Source organism: Emys orbicularis, chromosome 7, assembly GCF_028017835.1.
Source record: "Emys orbicularis isolate rEmyOrb1 chromosome 7, rEmyOrb1.hap1, whole genome shotgun sequence".
Taxonomy (NCBI): Eukaryota; Metazoa; Chordata; order Testudines; family Emydidae; genus Emys; species Emys orbicularis.
In genome coordinates, this window is record NC_088689.1 from 93,820,497 (window position 1) to 93,847,394 (window position 26,898).

General features: G+C 42.4%; 1 protein-coding gene across 1 annotated transcript in view; it reads right to left on the reverse strand.

Annotated features, from left to right (window-relative positions):
* RAF1 (Raf-1 proto-oncogene, serine/threonine kinase) overlaps positions 1–25,781 on the reverse strand; it is an 89,097-nt gene extending 63,316 nt beyond the window's left edge. The window contains exon 1 of the mRNA XM_065408533.1: positions 25,661–25,781. The gene's annotated coding sequence lies outside the window, so the exon portion shown is untranslated. The remainder of the gene's footprint in view (positions 1–25,660) is intronic.
* Positions 25,782–26,898: the final 1,117 nt, after the last annotated feature.

Sequence of the window (26,898 nt, forward strand, 5' to 3'; positions counted from 1 at the left end):
TCATAAGCCGACCCTATAATTCAGGGGTCAGCAAACTCTGGCTCCCGGGCCATCAGGATAAGCCGTTGGCGGGCCAAGATGGTTTATTTACCTTGAGCGTCCGCAGGCACGGAGGTAAACCTAAGTAAACAAAGTGTCCCAGCGGGCCAGCTGCTGACCCTGACGGGACAGCAACTGGTGGGGAAATTTGGGGGGCGGGGGGGAAGAGAGAGAAGCTGGGGGTCAGGGGAGTAATGCCTGTGACCACCCCCCACATGACCCCACTCCTAGCCCGGGACCCCCACACTCTCCCCATCCCATCCCTTCCCACTTATCTGGGGAGGGTCAGGGGAGGATGTCTCTGGCCTGGCTGGAGCTGCTCCGGCAAGCTGGGCAGTGCGGCCGCAGCATGTTCCAGCGGGCTGGGCCGGGCGGCACGGCCGCAGCGTGCTCCAGCGGGCCAGGCGGCGCGGCCACAGCCTGCTCTGAGGGGCGGGGCCGAGCAGCATGGCTGTAGCCTGCTAGCCCTGGAGCTGCAGCTGCTTTGGAGGCGGGGGGGAGAGCAGCGTGGCCAGAAGCGGAGAGACTCTGGCCCCACCTCTTCCCTCCTGGCTCTGCTGGCTGTGCTGCCTCTCCTTGCTCCCTCTGTTGGGGGGAGGGGCTGTGTCCCACCTCTCCCTCTCTATACCCGCTCATAAACCGACCCCCTTCTCTGGTGCTTCCCTTTTTTACTAAAAAAATTGGGCTTATGAACGAGTATATACAGTAATAAATGTTTAACTATTTCACAGTATCTGGAATACAGTTATTTCTCTTACCATACCAAAACAAAAAAATCTGCACTATATAATTTGCATTCCAGGGTGCCTTAATGTGCACCTATGTCCTGTTTTGTTAGTATAATCATTCTGTTTTAGTCACAATTTCTAGGCTTAGAGCAGTGTGTACATACTGATATCTGAAGCCTTTGTTGGAAAATCTCTATGCCAGTTCCAATTATACAGCATCATTAAACATTAACTTGATAGTCTTATATTGTGAATGTACCGAAGAATTTCAGAGGGTAAAAATTATATATTTTTTAAAACATGGTTTAGAACAGGGGTTCTCAACCTTTTTCTTTCTGAGGCCCTCACCAACATGCTATAAAAACTCCACAGCCCACCTGTGCCACAATAACTGGTTTTCTGCATATAAAAGTCAAGGCTGGCATTAGCGAGTAGCAAGCAGGGCAACTGCCTGGAAACCCACGCCACAGGAGCCTCGGTGAAGCTACATTGCTCAGACTTCGGCTTCAGCCCCAGGTGGTGGGACTCAGGGCCCCAGGCTTCAGTCCCATGTAATGGGGCTTCGTCTTTCTGCCCCGGGCCCCAGCAAGTTTAACACTGGCCCTGCATGGTGTCCCCCCTGAAACCTGCTCGTGGCCCCCCAGTGGGCCCTGGACCCCTGGTTGAGAACCACTGGTTTAGAATAAACTCCTACCATCTTGAAAATGAAATTAGGTAACTTAGTAAATGGTTTATTCTGTCACATAATCATTTTGTTATTTTAGCATTGCTGTTAGGCTATGACTACACTGCACTTTTGTCGGGCAGGGGTGTGTGTGTGTGGGGGGGGAAACGACTGACAAAAGTTTTACCAACGAAAAGCACCAGTATGGACAGCATTTTGTCGGCGGGAGATACTCTCCCGCCAACAAAGCTACTACCGCTTGTTGGGGGTGGTTTTATTTTGCTGGCAGGAGAGCTCTATCCTGCTGGCAAAGAGTAGCTACACGGTAGACCTTACAGCTGTGCCGGCTCAGTTGTGCCACTGTAAAGTACGCAGGTAGACAGACTCAGTATCAATTCTGATCCAACCTCTACCAAAAAAAAAAAAAAAAAAATGAAACATTCACATTGAAAACAGATCAATTTAAATTTTGGCCCAAATAACCTATCCTTCTGTTTCAGGGGAGACAAATCTTAAAATCACATAAGGCAAGCAATTATTTACAGTAGACTCTCAGAGTTACAAACAACAGAGTTACGAACTGACCGGTCAACCACACACCTCACTTGGAACCGAAAGAACACAATCAGACAGTAACGGAGACACAAAAAAAAGAAAATACAATACAGTACTATGTTAAATGTAAATTACTAAAAAAATAAATGGAAAAGGTTTTTTAAAAAGATTTGACAAGATAAGGAAACTGTTTCTGTGCTTGTTTCATTTAAATTAAGATGGTTAAAAGCAGCATTTTTCTTCTACATAGTAAAATTTCAAAACTGAATTAAATTAATGTTCAGTTGTAAACTTTCGAAAGAACAATCATCATGTTTTTTTCACAGTTACAAACACTTCAGAGTTAGGAACAACCTCCATTCCCGAGGTGTTCGTAACTCTGAGGTTCTACTGTAGAATACTTTTTTGCCCCAGCTAGTATCTGTATTTCAACTTTGCTGAAACTAAATCGATTTTTTCACCAGGGTCCACACAAATTCATTCCAGCGAAAAGATCTTTGATAGGTTTCAGTCAGAAGCACTTTTATTTTACAGCAATTATTTTGGGAGAGGGAGGTTTATACCTATACCATCACAAATAGTTGTCCCTCAGTTTACACTCATTCCTGCATCAGTAGATTTCCTTTTTTCCTCCAGATGGCAGTTGATTTGATATTTCACAAATATTTCAGCATTATCCTGAATTAAATATCATATAAGTATAGAATGTATTGCCAGTTTATGTTTTCATATATATTGCTGTACTCTCTACTTATTAATTGCTACCCTACATTGTTTATTTATATTTAATTATTTTTAATATTTAAAAAAAAAAAGCTCTTCATGTACAAATAGAAATTACTGTTGACTGTGTGCATATTACTGGAAGTGAATAATAACAGTATCAGAACTGTTATCTTTGGGTTCTCAAAAACCATGATTCCAAGCTAGAGTTTGGTATCGTCTGCAGGCAATTATAGAAGATTTTCCTAACATGGTAAACAAACCTCAATCAAGGGAGAGCTGTATCTCATATTTTATTACTTTGTTTATACCATTCTTTCTTCCCTCCCATCCACAGCCTACCCCAGAATTATACCTTTCAAGCAGAGTGGATATTGGGACTCATGTTTAAAAAAAATTAGGTGCATAAATACGCTCTTGATTTTTGCTTATGCAGTAGTTATCAGGATTGCACAGTCAACTCTAATCGTGCAAAAATCATCATATTAGCTATCTGCACACTGACACAAAGCACGAAAGAGGCATGTATTTTGCATGCCTAATTTATTAGTTTCTAGATCGTGGAGAATATTATTTATTGAGCAGCCCTGAGACTCCCACTCCAAAGCCAGATATGGAGAGTGTCGAATCCGACCACATGCAGACTCTAATCATGTTTATTACAGCAGGACAAACTAGGAATGGGGCCCCACTGTGCTAGCCACTGCACAGAGTAGCACACGGTCCCTGCCTTTAAGAGTTTACAATCAAAATTGACAAGACAGGCTGGGGGGGAAAAAGGACTATAAGTGGAGTTGGTAGCAACGACTATTATTAAGGTTGCCCAACACTTCCCATTATAAGACCTTGATTTCAGTTCCTTATAACTTTGCCAAACATTAACCAATTTGGGATACCTAGGACCTGATTTTTCAAAGTACTCAGCATTTATGTAGTACTTCATATGTTCAAAGCACAATTTCCACTGACTTCAGATGCTGCTGGAGTGATCAACATTTCTGCAGGTCTGACCGCAGAGTCTCAAGATGGGCACCCAGAAAGTGAGGAACACACAGTTGTGAGAAGTCTGGTTTAAGTAACTTGCCAAGCATCACACAGGAATTCTGTGGCAGAAGCAGGGAACAAATCCAGTTCTCCAGGACAGCATTTATCGGCCTTAATTATGAGACAGTCCTCCTCCAATTCCCACTTCAGTCTTACACACTTTCCAACTTTTCTAATAAACGAGGCAAGGACCCTACAAACAACAACCTTCTTCAGTACACAACCCTGATTTCCCCAGAGCATAGTGGAAAAAATAGTACTTGGTCATGTAATTAAAGGCTGTATCATAATGCACAAACACAGGGGGGCTGAATTAAGGCAACCTTAATACTGGCATTTCCTAACTTTTGAGTGCTTTACTTTGCAAACTTAATATTTTAATGTAACGTGTGTGTGTGTGTGTGTGTGTGTGTGTGTGTGTGTGTGTGTGTGTGTGTGTGTGTGTGTGTGTGTAATATAATACACAACCAAAGTAAAGCATGTGATGGCAACAAATGTTATATCAGTTCCAAGATTTTTTTTTCAGGGGGGTGTGGGGGGAGAGAAAGGGAACGGTAGGTTTAGTTAGGAGGGGATAAAGTGGCAAGAAATGTGAAGGTAGGAAAGGGGAGCAAGATGAGGGTAAGGACAGATATGGAGTAAAACTGAGTTGAAGAGACTGTGAGGGAGACCTGGACAAACAGCTGAACAGCACAAGGCACAAAGTCCAGTCAAAACTGTAGCAAGTTCTCTGAATGTCTGATGGTCTTTCCTTTGGCTGCTTCTGCAGCTGCTCCCCTGTACAGTTCTGGGTCTAAGCGTATGCTGGCATTGGTGTGGCCACCATTTTATTCCATTCCCCGCCCCGAATCACTGCTTTGGCTGTTTCTGCAGCTGCACCTTCTGGCTGGAATCTCTAGCTGATTCCTCTCTGCAGCCTCTGCATGTTGATAGAAAATCTGTCTTTTGGCCTCACCTCTACAGCACACTCCCCTGCTTTACACACTTTTTTCTTCTTGGAACAGGGTGCAGTTGTGAGGATGTTACCATATTACTGCTAAGAAACAACAAATATGATCAAACATGAAAACATTATGTGGTGTGGTATGCTCAGTTCAGATAAGAAATAATTTACAATACAGTCGGGGGAGGGGGAGGTTGTTTTTATTTTTTGTATTTTTAACCAATAAGCCAGAATTAACCACATAATGTTTAAAATTGAAGACTTAAACATAGCATGAGCCCCAATATTTCTGAATCCCTGAGAAAAACAGTACCAAGTTTAAGATTACAGTTATAACAAAATGAACATAAATCTAGCATACAGCATACTTTATGCAACTTTCAAGAACTGAGTTAGTAAGCTATTAAATACTAAAGAGAAAAGCTTTGAAACAAGACTCAGGGGAAAGTTTTACACTCCATGCCCTACTGTACCCATGTCAACTAGTCTGCAAAGTTCACACAGTTGTAAAATCAATTGCTGTCAAAGTCCAAGATGCAATACCAAAATTCAGGTGTCCTTAAGGCTCTCCCAACCACCTCTTGCCATACACTATTTTAAACCGCAATTTTGTAAGCATTTAGCAGGAAAGCAAGTGCAGTCAGCTGTAGTACTTCACCCACATTAAGAAAAAATGTTCAGTCAGCAAACACTGAATTCTTATGATTTAGGACTTTTTGCTTTGGGGAGGGATGGCTTTGAAACCCCGCCCCCATCACAATGCAATAAGAAATGAAGTGGTTGAGACTTGTGTTCCCTCCAAAGCTTAGTGCTAACTCTAGCATTAGGAAAAATTAATGTAGAGAAGAAAAAACGAAGCACTCTCCCCCCTCTAAATATTATGAGAAAGCCATCCACTTCTGCAGAATTAAAACTTTAAATTAAACAAGATTAATAAACTACCTTTATAGATGTATTGATAAACTTCCAAAAAGTAACCCACACAGAAAACTGCACTACACTGGGTTATGAGTCTGCAGACAAACAGACTAAGTGCCTCTGTTAATGCTCACTGCTTTGCCAAGCAGCAGCAGAATGAAAGTCAGTGAAGACTTTAGTGGGTTTCACTGCTGCTTTTCAGAACCCTGGGGTACAATGGTGAAACTCTCATGGAAAGAATCATGTTAATTTCGCTTTGCTGCTGCTTGAGAAACCTCAAAGCAGCAGTCAAGTCTGGCACTGGAGTTACTCATGGGAAAGGAGAAACCAAACAAACTAAGCGAGCAATACATTCATTAGAACAGGGGTTCTCAAACTGGGGGTCAGGACCCCTCAGGGGATCGTGAGGTTATTACATGGGGGGGGGGGGTCGCAAGCGGTCAACCTCCACCCCAAACCCTGCTTTGCCTCCAGCATTTATAATGGTGTTAAATATATAAAAAAGTGTTTTTAATTTATAAGGGGGGGGGTCACACTCAGACTTGCTATGTGAAAGGGGTCACCAGTAAAAAGGTTTGAGAGCCACTGCATTAGAACAAGTAACCATGACTCTTATAGCAGCTAGAACTCTGGAAGAAGAGTAGCATAACACAGACAACCCTTCCACACAGACCCTAGCTGAACAGCCAGGAGCTCTGAAGTTACAGGAAGGAAGATAAGGAAACCCTTCCAGCAGCCAAGGCTGGGGAAAGCATGAAAATTACAGACATCTGCTAGCCAGAAGACAGAACCATAAGCAGGGCCTAGACCAGGGATGGGCAAACTACGGCCCGGGAGCCGCATCTGGCCCTTCAGATGTTTTAATCTAGCCCTTGAGCTCCTGCTGGGGAGCGGGGTCCAGGGCTTGCCTGGCTCTGGCACTCCAGCTGGGGAGCAGTGTCGAGGGCTTGCTTTGCTCTGCGCGGCTCCCGCAAGCGACAGCATGTCCCCCCTCCAGCTCCTACATGTAGGGGCAGCCAGGGGGCTCCGCACGCTGCCCCTGCCCCAAGTGCCACCCCCGCAGCTCCCATTGGACAGGAACCACGGTGCCTGCAGATGGGGCAGCGCGCAAAGCCACCTGGCCGCGCCTCCGTGTAGGAGGCGGAGGGGGGACATGCTGCTGCTTCTGGGAGCTGCTTGAAGTAAGCCTGCACCCCTGGATCCCGCTATGCCCCAGCCCTGATCCCCCTCCTGCCCTCCGAACCCCTCGGTCCCAGCCCGGAGCACCCTCCTGCATCCCCAACTCCTCATGCCTAGCCCCACCCCATAGCCCACACTCCCAGTTGGAGCCCTCACCTCCTCCCGTACCTCAACCTCCAGTACCTCAACCCCCCCCTTATAAATTAAAAACACTTTTTTATATATTTAACACCATTATAAATGCTGGAGGCAAAGCAGGGTTTGGGGTGGAGGTTGACAGCTTGCGACCCCCCCATGTAATAACCTCACGATCCCCTGAGGGGTCCTGACCCCCAGTTTGAGAACCCCTGTTCTAATGAATGTATTGCTCGCTTAGTTTGTTTGGTTTCTCCTTTCCCATGAGTAACTCCATTCATGGCCCGCCATACAATTTCCATACCCAGATTGGCCCTTGGGACAAAAAAGTTTGCCCACCCCGGCCTAAACAGAACCCTTATCAGAATCCCAGAACCAGCACTCTTCCCTTCCCAGCAACTGAAGTTGAGGGAAAAGACTGTTTCTCATCAAAAGCTTGGTGGAACCACAGGACCTTGCTGGTGCACCAAAACACATCTCCTCCTGTTCTATACCTACCTCTGGCTAGGATATTCACTCCTATATTTAACAGGTGTCCAATAATTTTTTCTAGCCCCTCCCAAAAGATGTATAAAAGCAGACATTAAAAATCTGTAAAAGTGCAACCTCTCTCAGTATTGCTTCCATATTTTCCAGAATATACACTTACATTTACAATTTTAGGACTGTAAAACTTTAGTTGTCTTTTCTGATCTTCACTCAACACAATTATTTTAAGGTCCATCATACCTGAATTCACTGTCTAATGAATTGTACCAAGGCTGAACACCTGCCCCTTCAATTGCACTGCTGGTAGAAGACAGAGCAGCTGGTGGAAAAAACAATAAAACCTGAATGAAGTGGCAAACGTTAAAAAGAAAGATTCCTTGAAGTCATAGTAGCAGCATAATGGGCTGAAGAAGTGATTAAGGCAGGGGTGGGCAAACTATGGCCTGCAGGCCGAATCTGGCCCAACAGTCGTTTTAATCCCAGAGCCTGCCCCTGATCCTCTCCCTGTGCCCCAACCCCCTGATCCTCCTCCTGCCCTCTGAACCCCTCAATCCCAGCCCAGAGCACCTTCCTGCACCCCAAACCCTTCATCCCCAGCCCCACCCCAGAGCCCGCATCTCCAGCCAGAGCCTTCACTCCCCTCCCCCCCCGGCACCCCTTTCCCCCATCCCAGCCCGGAGCCCCCTCCTGCACCCTGAACTCATTTCTGGCCCCACCCCAGAGCCCACACCCCCAACCAGAGCCCTCACCTCCTCCCACACCCAACCCCAATTTTGTGAGCATTCATGGCCCACCATACAATTTCTATTCCCAGATGTGGCCCTCGGGCCAGTAAATTTGCCCACCCCTGGATTAAGGGCTGGTCTACACTAGAGAGCTAAGTCAACCTAGCTATATTGCTTGAGAGATGTAGCTAAGCCGACCTAAGCTCCAGCATAGACAGTACTGGGTCGAAGGACTAATTCTTCTGTCAAACTAGCTACCACCTCTTGGAGAGGTGGATTTACTACAGTGATTGAAGAACTCCTTCCATCGCTGTAGTATCCATGCTATAGCATTGCAGCTTCAGCGCTGCAGCTGTGCTACTGTAGCATTTCTAGTGTAGACATCCCCTAAGATACTGATTCAGAGTAAATACATTTAAAAAACTCAAAGGGACTGAGTTATAATCCAGTCCTGCATTTCTATGATTTGTTCATATTTCTGAACCAGAACAAATACATTAACAATTATCAACTGAATTACAATATTATAAGCAAAAAGAAAGCCGCCTGCTGGATAAAGGTCAAAATTAACACTTACACACCTAAAGTTAAGTGCGCAGTCTTCAGTAACTATTATCACTGTCTAATGAAAACAAATGCCTTACTGAAGATGGATATTGTTTGTGTATTTACACTAGTTCTAATTGTTTTGCACAAATAGAGAACATCCCAAGATTTTAAAAAAGTGTGTCATGTGTGACTATCAGTTGGCTAACCAGGTGGAAGGGACCAGTTGTGGGAAAAAGTTATATTTAAATCTTTGTACAACAGTAAAAAGAAAGAGAAGGGAAAAGGCATTTTACAAATCTCAAACTTCATATTAACTATACATAATGAGAGCTTCCAGACTTCTCGATCACCAGACTAAACACTCCTTGGCGAGGGAGTGTGAAATTGTTAGCTGTTCAGACTAAACATTTACCTTTTACAAGCCAGAAAAAAAAAAACAGACAGGATATTCTAGATGCAAAGTAATTTCAAGGTAACAAAAATAATTTCCCTAGAATTATCCAGTTTAAAGCTCTGACATGGTACATTATGGCCACTCAAATCAGGTGTACCAGGCTCAGGACATGGGAGATTAACTCATTGTGGGAATCTATACAGATGGTAAGAGGTTTTGTCAGTCCTTCGTCACAAACAAAATCAGCACTGAGAGGATGGTGAGCCTGGCACACAGCAAATTCCCAATTACAGCTCCTCTAGCAGCAATAGAGCCAGCAAAGGAGAGGGTGTCTCTGGCCAGCACGGGGAGTGGAATTACTCTCTTCCTACCCTTTGCATACAGGTAGATAAAGTATGTATGTAAGACGTGGGAGATAATTTTCCTGCTCTGCTCACAGTGATGAGGCCTCAGCTGTAGTACAGTGTCCAATTCTGTATGCCACACTTTAGGAAATGTGTGGACAAATTGGATACCATCCAGAAGAGAGAGAAAAAATGATAACACACACATGGCCAATGAGGAAAGGTTAAAAAAAATGGACATGGTTAGTATTGAAAAAAAGACTAAAGGCAATGGGATAACAGTCTTCAAGTACGTTAAGGGTTGTTATAAAGAGTATGGTAATCAATTGTCCTCCATTTCCACTGAAGGTAAGATAAGAAATAATGGGCTTAATCTGCAGCAAGGGAGATTTAGATTGGATATTAGGAAACAATTTCTAACTAAAAAGGATAGTTAAACTCTGGAATAGGCTTCAAGGGAGGTTTTGGAATCCCCAACATTGGAGGTTTTTAAGAAGAGGTTGGACAAATATCTATCAGGTATGGTCTAGGTTTACACGGTCCTGCCTCAATGCAGGGGGTTACACTTGATAAATAACAAATAAATTAATGGAGATATCCTATCTCCTAGAACTGGAAGGGTCATCGAGTCCAGCCCCCTGCCTTCACTAGCAGGACCAAGTTCTGATTTTGCCCCAGATCCCTAAGTGGCCCCCTCAAGGACTGAACTCACAACCCTGGGTTCAGCAGGCCAATGCTCAAACCACTGAGCTTTCCCTTCCCCCCTAATGATGATCTCTCAAGCTCTGGTCCAGCCCTATGATCTCATAGAGAAGAGCAACAGGCAGGATTTTTGCATTTTTATACTTTTACTGATAGGAAGAGATTTGATTTTTGATGTTCATTACTTCTTTAACTTTTTTATTTCTTTCCTTCTGTGTTCTTCGTTCTCTTTTAACATGTTTACATTATGCATAAAAAGGTTAAATTCCATTACATTTCTAAGAGCTGTTTGGGAAAGGATTTTTATTTACCAAAAATAGAAACAATTTTCAGACTTTTCAATGGAGAAGAATTTAGACACACTATACACAAACTCCATTTAACAAACAGCGAGAAGGCGCATAAGATGGCACTGACACACTAAGTGAATTGCAAAGGAAAAATTTGACTTATTACTCTCTTGCTTCTTTATGATGTATAAAGATGGTGAGAGGGGTTCCCTCCATATTCTTCCAAACCATCCACAAGGGCAAAACCCAGGGATTGCCAGAATTTATTTCCTCATATTTCTAAGAGTTTGTCTACACTTAAAAGTTTTGCTGCCTTAACTATGCTGGCATTATTAAAGTGGCAAAAACACCACTATTCTGGATGTGCTTACATCAGTATAAAAGTGCTTCTATGAATAGAACTTAAATCAGATTTGGGAACTAAAAGAAGCTATATCAATATAAAGCATTTTATATCAGTATAACTATCTATACTAGGGCTTGTCGCTGAATAACTTTGTCAGGGGGGGGGAAAGAACACCCCTTACCAACATATAGCTGTGCTGGTAAAACTAAGTGTAGGCAAGACCTAAGGTAAAAGCAAATAACTTTCTTTTTAAAAGGGATCTTTCAGGCCACCTTAATTAAAAAAAAAAAAGGGGGGGGGGGGAGAGGAGAGAGATAGAAGATGGTGCAAATCCACTCTTTAATCATTCCTCCACAGGTCTCCTTTACCACCACCCAAGATGGTTGTTTTTTGGTTTTCTTTAAAAAAAAAAAAAAAAAAAAAAAAAAAAGTTTGGTGAGCTTCAGGAAGCAATGCAAGACTTCCATTTATCCAGGCCTTAATTAGCTGAGAAGAGCCCACTGCAATATAATATATTGCTTTAACTTCATAAGAACAAAAATTTTATCACTTTTAAAGCAACTAGGTGTTAAGAGATAGAGATGTTTCTAAAATGTAAAATAAAGCTCATATGAGTAAATATTTCATAGAAATAAGATTAGTCAATTTTTATAACCCTTTCACACTAAAAAAAAAAAAAAGCCAGAAATCTATTTGTTCAAAGTTGATGTTTGTGTTCTTGAAACTACAACTCAGTCAAATGGGACTGTTTGTTTACAGAGCATGCTAGCAATACAAAGATACAATATAGCATCACATCTTTTATTATCTTACAAAAAATAGGGAGCAAATAAAAAATAGTTAGGATACAATACAGCCTAAGAAAAGCCTTACTACTATCATACTTACAAATCAGTAGACACTATAGTATATTTTTATGTCTACATATCAACACAAAATAGGATGCAATGAACCAACTAACTCACAATTAACTATTTTCCTGAGTCAACAAAGTAGAAAGAACAAGAGAGTTTTCACATTCTTCTACATTAATTGCTTTTAAAATACATCTGGGCATGGGTCAAGATATGTTTCTACAACCTGAGCCAAACCTAATACATGATAATACTCTAGAGTTTTATTAGCTCCAAACTGTTTGGACAGCTCTATAACTACTTTTATTATTCTTATTTTACAGTTTACCATACCAGACGGGTGAACAAAGCAGCCTACATAAAATGGAAAACAAGTACTTGATTCAATTAGAAGCTCCAGATCCTATATGTGAAAAGGCTGTTTGCTATTCTGTCAATCATTTGTTAATATACCCTCACAAGTGTCCAGAAAATATGTTCTAGAGGATGTTGCCAAAGAATTCCACCTCTATGTGGTATTGTAAGCCAGATGCCCCACACAATCTTATGCACACATTTTCCTGAACTACACCTCTACCTCGATATAACGCTACCCGATATAACACGAATTCAGATATAACGCGGTAAAGCAGTGCTCGGGGGGGGGGGGGGGGCTACGCACTCCGGTGGATCAAAGCAAGTTCGATATAATGCGGTTTCACCTATAACACGGTAAGATTTTTTGGCTCCCGAGGACAGCGTTATATCGAGGTAGAGGTGTATAAAGATTTCTTTTATAGGGATGCTTATACAATGGCTCCAAATTCCATGAACCTAACTGCGAACTCCACTTTAAAAGAGGTCTTCCTCATAATAGACTTCTTGGTTCATAGGAAGAGCAATGTCCACTTACAAAATGCTGCTGCAACCAGGATTTATGGCAAGTCTGAAAAACCAAATTATGAGTTAATGAGGCTTACCATAATTTGTGACAGACCTATACTTGTGCAGAAAGATAGATGCTATCAGGAGAAAGAGAACATGTAAATAAAAGAGACAAAACTAACCTTCTGCACTATCATGTGCACAAAGCAAAATATTGTACAAGCTTGATTAAAAACTATGCTTACATTGCACTTCACCCAAACTGTGTATTTCTTACAAAACACAAATCTGCACAACTATATCTATCATATCAGACGTCAGGGATTTCTGAAAAGCCACGAGCCACATTTTATTCAGTAGCCAAAGAGTGCATGCATAGCAAATGACACTGAAGAGATGCCCTTCCTACAGGAAAGTGACCCAGGACTCATACAGAATGGAAAAGGAATCTATACCTTTAATCTTTAGTAAAGTGACTGGAGTCCTATGGAATGAAACCCTGAGGTACAACACCTGGTGAATATAAACAAAAAGCAGAGGTATTCAAAAACAAAACTGACAGCTGTATAATACACCACACTGAAACCATTACTTGGATATTACAAGTATTACCTAAATATAGGAGTTAATTTTATTTCCTCCTACACTATCACGGCAAGTTTTCAGGACCTTCTAAGCCTTAGGGAAGGAGTTGTCAGTCATTTTAGGCAACATTTCAGCGGAAAGACAGTGAATTTATAAGGCTAGATTGGTCTCCACATATCACACAATGAATTGTAATACTGTCCCCAATTCAGCATGATGCTTAAGCCCTTAATTAATCTCATTTTACAAAAAGTATCATGATTAAATCTCACTGAAGTCAAGTCAAGCACTTGCTAAGTGCTTTGCTGATCAGCAATAGGATTACTCCTTTTTAAAGTTCCTACAATTAAGCACCTTGCTGAATTGGGGCTGTTGTTGCCAAGCACTGGTTCAAGAAAATGCAGTACCAAACTAGAACTTTGAGGGGCATAACAGTAGTTATACTTAAACCTGCACTTGAGGAGAAAAAATTTCTAGGAAACCCAGACGGGTCTTAATAATTAAGACATGAGCCTCAGATTGGGCAAAGGAAGAACTGTAAATCAAGCATCAATCAGAAAAGCTGTAAGTTGTCATTACTGCTGCTGGAAAACTAAAAGGAGTGAAAATAACTTTTGGCCCCAGAATCCCCATCCTGGACTAGCATACACTTCCTAAAATAATCCAACACTGACTGAGGGCTAGTCTACACTGGCAGTGCTAAAGCGTGCTGTGGCAGCGCTTTAACGTGGCTCGTGTGGGCGCAGCAGAGCGCTGGGAAAGAGATCTCCCAGCGCTCTAAAAAAAGCCACCTCCACGAGGTGCGTGGCTCCCAGTGCTGGGAGCACAGTTCGCAGCACTGGTGCACTGTCTATACTGGCACTTTACAGCACTGAAACTTGCTGCACTCAGGGGGGTGTTTTTTCACACCCCTGAGAGAGAAAGTTGCAGCGCTGTACATTGCCAGTGTAGACAAGCTCTGAGTTAGAGGGTAAAATCCCATGGAAGACCAGGAAGTAGAAGAGAAACAAAATGCCAAAGATAGGACTTTGTAATCCCACGATGTTTCTAGCCAGAGATGAGCTCTCATCTATCACCTGAACAGCTGAAAGCTGCAGGAGACTAGTCTGAAGCAGCAAACTCCAGACAACACACAGAATTAGAAACATTATTTATTGTTTTTCAAGTCAGAAAGTCTGCTTATTTTGAAAGCAGGTTAAAACTGAACTGACCTATCTACCTGCCAGTTTTGACATGTACATTTTTCCAATTTCATACCACACACACTTTGCTACAAAGACAAGCATTTCAGGAGACTGGCTGTATGCATGTTTTACAATGAAAACATAAATGGAGACCAAAAAAGCCAGCCTGTTCTTGGTTTGCAATGGGAACCAACAGATGCATACAGACACAAGCCATTTGTTTAATCACATCAACAACTTTGTAAATTATAGCAACATTGCATATTAATTTGAGAAAAATTAACGTTTTGTTCTTAATTTTGTCTGTACCAACTAAAGAGAAATAAAGACCATTTTAATAAAAACCTCTTGTAATGTTCTTGTTTAAAAATCAACTCAGTACGTTCATTATAAAAGCAAAATAGAGTACTGGTTTCCTTCTATAAGTTCATCACTTTGCATTTTAAAAAATTCATTTAAACTTATTTTTTTACCTGATATTGTAACTTTTAAAATTCTGCTTACCATAAATATACATTTCTAAAGTCTAATAGCATGCCCAACAGTTTGCAATCAGCAAAGTTTTAAATCACAATACCCGCCAACACTATTAGAAAGAAGCACATCTATTCAAAATAAAGGCATATTATATTTAATAAATTCAAAAACCACAGCAGTGCAGTGTTGTAGTTAAGATTACATAATCGTGAAAGTTAGAAAAATCAAAGTTATGGTTACATGGCAATAACTTGTATACATGTGGTATTTTCTATTAGCCTACTACTTTTGCAACACTACAATGATAACAGAAGTAGCGTTTTCATTATATGCTCCAGTTTTCACTATTATCAGTCTTCTAGTTGAAGTGTTTCATCTCTGGCAGGACTTGAAAAATCTACTCACAGTGTGGAACGTTTTCCCTAGTGAATGAAGAATCTTAGGCTATAGATTTTGCAGAATATAAACATTTTTTTTAATTGATTTAAATTTCAGGTTAACAGTTTCAGACACTATGCCCATTCCTGTGTCACAAGGCCAATTGTTGTTGTTTTACAATCATATTGCCTTCTTTTAAAAATGTTTCTCCCTAGATGCTCTGGGAAAAAACTAAAACACGGGAAATACTCAACATACAAGGGAATCTCTAAAACTGACTATTGACAAGCTTCTGTCAAATGCAAAGTACACAAACAAAAGAAATGGAGAAAAGTATTTCTTTCAGCTGTAGTGGTCATTTTATTTGTGACAATACAAACTATGTTCTGACATATGTGATTTTAGGTTGGCAGCATCTGGTTAACAATCTCTCAAAGTTTCTTCAGCATATACTGTAAATTGGTAAAACAAAGTAATTCCAGTTACTGTCCTGTAGTTTAAAATCAAAAGGGCAGATCTTACTGGAATAGGTAAAAATAGCACTAGTGAACATGCCGAAGGGGAATCTTTCCACTATATGGCCACTGCTTAGATTGCAACATAAGCTGGCTCTCTCTTCATAACTTAACTGCCTATGCATGTGCTACACACTAAACACAGTAAACTTAAAGCTTGAGACTAGAAAAGTAAGACAGGAAAGTAACTCGCCTTCAGTTAAATTTAAATCTACTACATTACTGTGCCCCGTATACTTTTTCCAGCAAACCATTATTGCCTATCTGTGAGTTCTACACTGACATCCCTATAGTTTCATAAAATTATATGAGTCTATAACCTTATATTTTGTCATTTGAGATTAACAAACCATAAAACAAGAGGATCAAAATGCTCAGCTTCTGTAGGACAAGCTCATTCTACACACACAGGAGTCCCTTGTATGCCTCCATTCCCTCCTTTTCTATTTCAGGGACTCCCTGCAATCCCCACCACCTCCCTCTGCTTTATGTCAAGGGCTCTGTGCTCACCCCCATTCTCTATTCCCTCTCCCACCATTATTTCTTTTCTTTCTGCCTGGGAAGTAAGTCATTCAGGGTGTTAACATTTTAAACCCTGTTGGGACCATGGGCAGGACTGAGAAATGATGGGGTGAGGTATTGTTATGGTGGAAAGCGTTAATAGTTGATCTATAGACAAGAGTGGTTGAAGCTGCTAGGTCCCCCATTTCCTCCTTCTGGTTTTCCAGTTTTCATCAGTAAGGTTCTGCCCCAATATGTAAACCGTTCTCTGAAATTTTGGAATTCACAGGATATAGCAATGTTCCAAATGTATCACATGACAAACAAATGCCATCAAGTTGAGTGTAGTGCCTCAGCCACTATTAAAGCTTCTTTTCACCTTTCTTGGATAAACAAACAATGCAAAAACATTTAACTCTGATTAAGACTGATGACTAGCACTGGTTTTTTAAATATTTATTATTTGTATTCCAATAGCACACACAATGAACCAAGCCTGTCCAATCATACAGAAAGATATTCTCTGCTCTAAAGAGGTTACACTTTAAGCTTTTCTGAGGGAAGGGAGGGGCGAGGGGGGAGAAGAGGTTTTGGCATGTTTGTCATCCTCTGTCTAACTTTACAGACTTGGTTTAAAAGAACATTGCAATGTACCAAAAGATATTCTAACCACTAAAATCACAATTAAGAGCTAGTAATTTAACTATATAAAATATGATGATGAACTTAAAAAGAAAACAGCTATCTTCATAAGGTTAAAAGTAGATTAGAACTGAGAAAACTCAGATTCCATCAGAATCCATTGAAAGGTCAATTTCAAAGTTGTCTTATGGTAAATATTTTACAACTTTGAAGTTAATTTTATGGTTTTAGAATTGTGGATAGAAACTGGTTTTCAACCTAACATCAGGCCCACATCCTCTGTTACAAATGAGGTCAATTTTCAGTAAAAGAGTGACCAACAGATTTTAAAAAAATCAAATTCTTATCATTAATACATCAAAAACATTTTTCAATTGGTGGCCAGTTTACATGCAACATAGTGAAAATACGGTCTCCTTCCACTCCACACCAATCTTTCCTGCATTTGTTACATTACCCTGTGAAACTAGCCCACCTGTGCTCCTGAACATAACATTTATTCAGCTATGGTGAGCTGAAGAGGACTACTCATTCCTCATCTGTTTTCTCTGTACTCCAGCCACAAAGGAAGTGGCACACAAAAACAGCACAGGCAAGTTTCTCCTTATGCTACCATAGTGCTCTACAAACTAGGCAGCGGGGAAAAGGAGAAGAATTTTACAAGAGAACAAAGATTGTGGTACCTCACTCCTCAGTCCAATGGGCAGTAAATCGCTGCATTATGAAGAAACTCATCCCAGGAGAGGAACAGAACAGAGAATGGAAGGAGGTAAGAAATGAAGTATATCTTATGTTTTTCTCTAGCAATCCCCTCAAGCAGACTGAAAGGACCATTCTAAACACTGCAGAGAGAACCACGTCCAGTTCTTCAGCAAATGAAATATCCATAATCCAAGATCTTTGAGGTAAGAAGACTAAAATAAGAAAGTGGTGCATTACAGAAATGCCCTAAATTAAAAAGAGAGAGATTCAAAAAGGGGCAGGAAAAGATTAGCAGAATAAAGGACATAAGAATTTAGAAAAATAGGCAGATTAATAATTGGATATGGAACTTTAAACTTACAAATACCTAGCTTGGCCATGGAGATTGAACTATGTTCTCAACCCTAGAGATAATCCAGATTGGGGCAAGGCATTTGAGTTAATAAAGCTTCTGTAAATGATACTATTTTCTACATAAATCAAGGACTTTTCCAGACTTCTACTGATGTCAAACAGACCAGCAACTTTCACAAACAATTAGTGAGTTGACGGGGAAGATTACAACTAAAAAACAACCAGGGGAGGACAGAGAGAAACCCATATATATATATAGAGAGAGAGAGAGACAGACAGACACCGACCTATCTCAGAACTGGAAGGAACCCTGAAAGGTCATCGAGTCCAGCCCCCTGCCTTCACTAGCAGGACCAAATACTGATTTTGCCCCCCATTCTTAAGTGGCTCCACTCAAGGATTGAACTCACAACCCTGGGTTTAGCAGGCCAATGCTCAAACCACTGAGCTATCATCCTCCCATTTAAATAATACAAAAAATATTTGAGGAGACTAGAAAGACTCAAAACTTTAAAACAGCTATTTTATTAGATAAAATTGCAAATGCCAAACCTCTAATATGCCAATTGATATTAAAATTTATTTTCAAGTACATATAATTTCTTCGTGTAAGTAAGATCTGATTTTGCTAGGCTAAACAAAATCTGTATAGTTTTCTTTTAACTCCTCAGATCTTTAATTCTCTATTTCATGACACACACTTGCACTGGCAGGCCAGACTGGTAAACAGATGTACACAGCCAACTAAAAAATCCAGATGTCCACAGTGAGTGGGAAGTTTGTTCTGACGAGCAGGAGGCCCTATATCAATTTCTGCACAATCTAAGCTTTCATTTTTACAAAGTTTCTAAAACCTTCAGTTGCAAAGATAACCTTTCAAACACAAACTGAATCAGAACCAGGCAGTTTTGCCTTCTTAAGCCTACAGGCAACAAGTGTGCCTCTACTGTTGCTCACCAATTTGTCAAGCAAGACCACAATGAAGTTAAGACTTGTGTCACTGTTGCTATTCAGAATCCTATGGGCACCAGTGAAACTTAAGAATCATGTCATCTGAGCTACTATTGTTGCTTGGGAAACTCTGGACAGCAGTAGCAGCAGACACAAGAGGTATTCACAGGAGACATGGACCAAAACATTACAAATTAAAACCTCTTCTTCCTTCCCTTGCAGCAGTGAGGAGCCTGGGCTGATGGAACAGTACAGCATCACTGGATATCTACTTCCCTTGTAGCAGCCAAGATGCCATGGAGGGAGGGGGAGTAAGCTCCATCTCCCTTCCAGAAACTACAGGGAGGAAGGCAAAAGGTCCTTAAGATATGTACTACCAAATGTTGATATGAAGGAGACCCCCATACCAGAGCCTAGAGACAGCAGCTTAGTAGAAATCTTAGTATCCTCTCATTCCCATGTAGCTGGCCTCTCAGAGCATTGCCCTCCTCCTGGACCCTGTTGGTTTCCTCCTTTCATACCTACCACAAGCTAGTAATTATCTGGCATGCTTTACAAGCAATTAATACAAACAGTCCTTCCACCACCTCAGCAAGCCACTGTCTGGTTTACCAATAAGATTTAGACAGAGCAAGGACCAGCGATCAGAAAATAAAAGCCACAATACCCTTCCTCTCTGAGGAGCGAGAAAAGCAGTAGGAGTGCAACACAGAATGGAGTTCCCATTCTCCCCAAGTCATCCAGGAGGTAGGACAAGAGAAGCAGGGACCTCCTCACTCCTTGAAGCAGGGCAATGCCTGTGTATCTCTTTCTTGCTAAGTCTCCAGCTTTGCATCTCCATTGGGCAATTTCCTCAAAATTCCCAAAAATCCCTAAACAATGATTTTCAAAATTCTAGCTTGCTCTCCAGTAAAGAGCATTAAGAAAAGCAATTCTGAGCCCCCATTATATTAAAAGTCTAAAATTCTGAGCCAGCTTTAATTAATATGGTTAACCCTTCACCACACCCAGCTACAAGTCAGTGAAGCAACCTCCTTCAGTTTGTGATCTAAAAATATACTTATAAGATGTCCCAACTGTTCTTAAGTGATACTATGTATATCAACTGGAATGCAATACAAATCAACACCCTTTTGTGAGTAATTTACAAAAGAACAGAAACATTTTGGGTCAAACCAATAACAAACATGCAATGCAACACCCAATTTGGAATCTGAATTGGAACAATCTAATATAACAATAAAAAGAGGAGAAGCTAGGCAGCACTGAAGTACATAACTGAAATATGCAGATAGCAGGCCTCACGTAGGATAGCCAGTAAAACAATTCAACAGAAGTGTAAAATGGAATAAAATTGCAGAACAGAAAGATCAGGCTAAATATAGAATGGTCTCCAGATACAAACCTAAATCTTATTTCCCCGAGAGTGGAAAGGAAACAAACCAGTATTGTCATATATATTAGTACATTACATGAAAGGCCCATTGCCTAAGCTGTTTTGTCTAAAGTTAAAACAAATCAGCTTTGACTGGTTTGAATGTATGCTCTGCTCCATTTATTTCAGTAGGCAGGATATCTGTTTTTGGAGCAGGCACTAGAGAAGAATGGCAAAACTTAGACACACCTGCAACTGCAAACAAAGTGAGCTGGATATGTTTTTGTATTGCTCATGAGAGAGTCTAGACAATTTTTGTATTGCAATCCTAGTTTTGAAAAGCTACCACAAATAAGGCAAAAACTCCAGAAAACACTTGGAGTCCATCAACATTGACTATATCCCATGAAATCAAATGTCCACTGATTAAAACCCATGTACCCATGTTGTTACATTTCTTAGCTTTGAACTCTACTGAGAAATCATGGCTATATCCAATCAAAAATTCTCAGAAGGCAGGTGTACACTTAAAAAGCAGCAGCAACTTTAATGAAGACACTACTAAGCCGATGGGAGAGCTTCTCCAGGAGGCATAATTAATCCACCTCTGTGAAAGGCAGTAGCTATGTCTAAGGGTCTCTGTGGATATAGTGCTGTCTACACTGGGGGGAGGGGTGTCAATATAATCTCGTCACTCAGGGGTGTGGATTTTTCATACCCAAGTGACGTAGTTATATCGATGAAAGTTTGTAGCATAGACCTGGTCTGACGGTATTTCATTTATTGGACTCTAATGTAACCACAGTAGGGTTTTAATACACAAAAACAGGCATGTTCCATGTAACTATAAAATGTTAGCATCCAGAATTCCAACAAAATCACCTTTGCATGAAACAGATGACATTTATAGTATAAACACAATATTCAAGTGACTAAATAAGTAAACACGCAGCCGATGCTTTACAAAGTAAAATAGTTATTTACAAAAAAATACTGTGCAAGTAACAAGGGCCAGTAATCCACTGAGAATTAACTGTTCACAAAATTTTGTCTGTCTAAATTCCGCCTTTTCTTTTAGCAGTACTAGAGCAAATATATAACTGAATGCATACCGAGATTATTCACGTATTCAACTATGCAAGGCATACCATACCAACTGCAAGTTACCTCAAACCTGCGAAAGCAGCTAATTCATACCCATTCCTAAAAAGAGTCTAGTTAATTTTATAAAGACCAAAAAGGTAGCATTTTTGCCTCACTGAACTCTGTTGTTATATTTGATCAGTGACATGAATTATCAGCTCAGGATTCTAGCCAGTCTTCTGAGAGAACTTGTCCTATATATGTATTCAACACATCTCATTTCTGTTTTAGAAGAGTTTTCTTACAACAAACACATGCCACAAAATATAAGAGAATTTTTTTATCCCATATCCGTAAGTACCTCACCTTGATCCTGTCATTACAAACAGTATGTATCAAGTTGATATGACTGGACCAGAAACAGTAGCACATTTCTCCCTGATACTGAAGTAGGGCAAACATGAAAGTAAGGTAAATTACTGCTGTTGTAAAATAAAATATCTAATCTTGGAGATATTAAGTATGTACATAAACTGCATGATGAGTGTGCTTCAAATTTAATAATCCATTACAGGCAATCTTTGTAGATCTATGTTACCACCACAATTTTGCCAGGTTTGTATTATTAAAGAAATTACACTCATGAAACAGGTTAAAGATCTTATGTATGTCAACACAATTTAGTGACCAAGAGTCATCTAAGAGTTTGTCTACAGAGAGACATTAACTACTAAAACTAAATCAAATTAAGACCACATTAATTCTGAATGAGAGCATCCACACAGGGTTTTAACTAATCTGCTTTAAATTCACAATTTTAGCTAATTTGGATTAATTTTCCTGAATGTCCCTATGTAAACTCGCCACAAGCATACTTCATCTTTACACAACAAACAGACCCATTCATTAGTCAATGTTTGTAGACCACTATCTATATATTAGCTATTTACAAGCTTTTCAACACAGATGATCATTTTAATCCTCTTTTCAAGCATTTTCCATCCACCACAGCTGGCCTCAGTTTCTGTAGAGCCCCAGGCAAGTAAAATGTGCAAGGGCCCACTCAGTTTCCTTCTCTTCTTTACATGCATAAGAATCTCCAACTGCCTCTTACAAGCCTGGAACACATCCCCAGCTTGACAATCCCAATTGTCCTTCAATTGGTTCTGAGGTCCCAGAGCCTCTGACAAACTCCTTTCATTTATGGATGCCATTCCAAGGCTATTAGGGTAGAAGGCAACATCAGACATGTAAATTTCAGAATCTGTACCAAAAGACATGACAACTATACAAGAGGATGCTATTTAGAGGAAGATCATTTGTATACCTACCAGAACCTTAGCTAAATGGGCTCTATGTAACAGCATAATCATAAGGTACCACTCCAGAGAAAGGCCTTGTCTACATGGCAAAGTTGCCCCAGTTTAACAAAAGTCATAATTTTAAACACATTTGGTTAAATCACTAAAAAAAAAAAAAAAAAAATCCCTGCAAAGACACACTTGTTGCAGTTTACAAAAGGTGTATTTAATTTGAGCTTAGGTCAACTGAGAACTGGTTTAAGCTAAACCAAAGTATGTAGCATCAAAACTGAAATACCAATGTCCAAACAATGGTTTGCACTGTGTTTAAAAAATGGATTCATTTAACCGTATAAGAGATACATACACTTTCTATTCTCAATGCAGCAGATCAAGGTGGCTGTAAGATTTAGTGGGCTACTGATGTACATCACTAGATACTTGACACAATAGTCCCCAGTTCTATGCAGTACTAGTATAGCTCCAAGTAGATCGTTTTAGTACAGATAAATACAGAACAGCATACCATAGATTCATAGATTCTAGGACTGGAAGGGACCTCGAGAGGTCATCAAGTCCAGTCCCCTGCCCGCATGGCAGGACCAAATACTGTCTAGACCATCCCTGATAGACATTTATCTAACCTACTCTTAAATATCTCCAGAGATGGAGATTCCACAACCTCCCTAGGCAATTTATTCCAGTGTTTAACCACCCTGACAGTTATGAACTTTTTCCCAAATGTCCAACCTAGACCTCCCTTGCTGCAGTTTAAGCCCATTGCTTCTTGTTCTATCCTCAGAGGCTAAGGTGAACAAGTTTTCTCCCTCCTCCTTATGACACCCTTTTAGATACCTGAAAACTGCTATCATGTCCCCTCTCAGTCTTCTCTTTTCCAAACTAAACAAACCCAATTCTTTCAGCCTTCCTTCATAAGTCATGTTCTCAAGACCTTTAATCATTCTTGTTGCTCTTCTCTGGACCCTTTCCAATTTCTCCACATCTTTCTTGAAATGCGGTGCCCAGAACTGGACACAATACTCCAGCTGAGGTCTAACCAGAGCAGAGTAGAGCGGAAGAATGACTTCTCGTGTCTTGCTCACAACACACCTGTTAATACATCCCAGAATCATGTTTGCTTTTTTTGCAACAGCATCACACTGTTGACTCATATTTAGCTTGTGGTCCACTATAACCCCTAGATCCCTTTCTGCCGTACTCCTTCCTAGACAGTCTCTTCCCATTCTGTATGTGTGAAACTGATTTTTTCTTCCTAAGTGGAGCACTTTGCATTTGTCTTTGTTAAACTTCATCCTGTTTAACTCAGACCATTTCTCCAATTTGTCCAGATCATTTTGAATTATGACCCTGTCCTCCAAAGCAGTTGCAATCCCTCCCAGTTTGGTATCATCCGCAAACTTAATAAGCGTACTTTCTATGCCAATATCTAAGTCTTTAATGAAGATATTGAACAGAACCGGTCCCAAAACAGACCCCTGCGGAACCCCACTCGTTATGCCTTTCCAGCAGGATTGGGAACCATTAATAACAACTCTCTGAGTACGGTTATCCAGCCAGTTATGCACCCACCTTATAGTAACCCCATCTAAATTGTATTTGCCTAGTTTATCGATAAGAATATAATGTGAGACCGTATCAAATGCCTTACTAAAGTCTAGGTATACCACATCCACAGCTTCTCCCTTATCCACAAGACTCGTTATCCTATCGAAGAAAGCTATCAGATTGGTTTGACATGATTTGTTCTTTACAAATCCATGCTGGCTGTTCCCTATCACCTTACCACCTTCCAAGTGTTTGCAGATGATTTCCTTAATTACTTGCTCCTTTATCTTCCCTGGCACAGAAGTTAAACTAACTGGTCTGTAGTTTCCTGGGTTGTTTTTATTTCCCTTTTTATAGATGGGCACTATATTTGCCCTTTTCCAGTCTTCTGGAATCTCTCCCGTCTCCCATGATTTTCCAAAGATAATAGCTAGAGGCTCAGATACCTCCTCTATTAGCTCCTTGAGTATTCTAGGATGCATTTCATCAGGCCCTGGTGACTTGCAGGCATCTAACTTTTCTAAGTGATTTTTAACTTGTTCTTTTCTTATTTTATCTGCTAAACCTACCCCCTTCCCATTAGCATTCACTATGTTAGGCATTCCTTCAGACTTCTCGGTGAAGACCGAAACAAAGAAGTCATTAAGCATCTCTGCCATTTCCAAGTTTCCTGTTACTGTTTCTCCCTCTTCACTAAGCAGTGGGCCTACCCTGTCTTTGGTCTTCCTCTTGCTTCTAATGTATTGATAAAAATACCATACTTTATCAGGGCAGCATTTCAGGTGCCCATTGCTCACCTGCCCTGCCAGACCTAGTAAACAGTGCGGGAGGGATTTAAAAAAAAAAAAACCATGGAGGAGGAGGAACAAACTAAAATAGGAAGGGCTGTACAAACTCCTCAGCTACATGGCACGCCCCACACTACTCAGCCACTTGGCTAATGTCACCCCCGACAAGCCCCTTGCTACAGCCCCGCTCTCCAGCGTCTCTCCCTGCAGGAGAAAATACTCTCTCTATTCCCAGTCACCTCTGGGGGGCTCCCATTGACACGGCCAGACGAAAGAGGCCGGCCGAGACTGGCCACCCCCTCCCCGACCCGCAGCGCCTACGGACGGAGGAGCCCCCTTCCCCCTCCCTGGCACCTTCCGCGGTGCTGGGTCCAGGCCACTGCACAGCCTGCTCTGCGCCTGGAGCGCCCTGCTCGGGGCTCAGGCCGGGCAGGGACCCAGCTACCAACGGCTCCAGCGGGGTCCCCTCACCCTGAAGGGACACCAGGCTGCCCCCGTCCGGTCCCGTCCCTTCACCACTCCTGGCGCAGGGGCAGCCCAAAGCCCTCCGCCTATGTCGAGGGAAGAGAGGGTCACCTCGCTGGCACCCGCTCTCCAGCGGGGCGGCGACGTCTCCTCCCCGGGCGGGTCAGCGTCCCCGGGGTTCAGCGACGGGGCAGGGAACCGCTGAGTCCGCTCCAGGGAAGGGAGCGGGGAAGGGGACCGCGGCCGAGGGAGGGGGACCCCCGTTACTCTGCCCCCCTCAGTGACCTTGGCCCCCGCACTGCCCGTACCTCCTCCACGCAGGCTCCGCGGCTCCCCCGCACTCGCTCCTCACTGGGCGCCGTTCGTTCCGTTCCCCATCTAAAATGGCGGCCTCACCCTCCGCGAGACATTTCTCGCGAGCCCATCGATCGGGCCGGCGCTCGGCTCCTCCTCCCCCCGCCGCCAGCCCAGACCGCCGAGCCGCGGATGAGACCCACCTTCTGCCCCGCCCCCTGTGCGACCCAAGCCGCCATTTGAGAGCCGGGGAAGCCGGAGAGGGTGGAAGACCCCGGCTCTACGTGGATAGTGCGAGGGGGAGGCTGGTCTGACAACGGTCCCTGTCCGCCCCTCTTCTGTGACAATCAACGCGACCATGCGCCTTGCCCCACCACCACTGCGCCTCCTGGGGGCTGAGGCTCGCCCTTCGCCTCCGGGAGCAGCTACAGCAGGATCCGGATCCCTTTACTCACAGCAGGCTGCTCTGACTCGCTTCTTTCTGCTCCCTCCGCCTTAGCCTCCTCCGGGGAGCAGGGGCCCCCGCTACTTGCAGGGAGGAGAGGCGAGCTCGGCTTGCCTGCCGGAGCTCTGCTGAGCTCGCTGCTCTTCCCCCGGGGCAGGGCCGTGGGGGAAGTAGCCTGGCAGTGGGGTGTCACCCCCACACCCGCCCCAGCAGTTGCAGTTTTGGATGTAGCTGGTGCTGCTTCTGTCAGCGTGAGAGACCAGGTTCCCCTATCGAGTTTGGGCGCCGCACGTTCCCTTGCGGTGACCTATTTGTGGATGTGTCTGTGCTCAAATTTGTCTCCAGCCCGTGTAGCAGCAACATGCAGGAAAACCACCTTCTCAACATTGTAGAGGCATCATCGACCTACTGAGGAGGACGCAGTGCATGTGTAGCCACTGCAGGACCTGTGTTGACCCTCCCAGTCTTCCAGCAGCTGTCCCACACTGCCCCATTCCCTGTTACACTGACTGTGCTAGTCACAATTTTAAACTCCACAGGTCAAGGCTCACCAACCAGAAACCACCCTTCTGCCTTTACAACCTCCCCTGTGTTTTTGAAATACCTTTTCCTGATTGCCCACCTTGGCAAGCATACCTAGCAGCCAGGGGTGAAAGTAACAAAACTCTTACCCGGACAGGGGCCTGGCTCTGGGCCCCTGGAAGGGGCGGAACTGGGGGTCAGCCTCCACCAGCTAGCCCTACCGCGCTACCTGTGGCTCCAGCCACTGCCACGGGAGCCCTGGGCCCTTTTAAATCACCAGGCCCT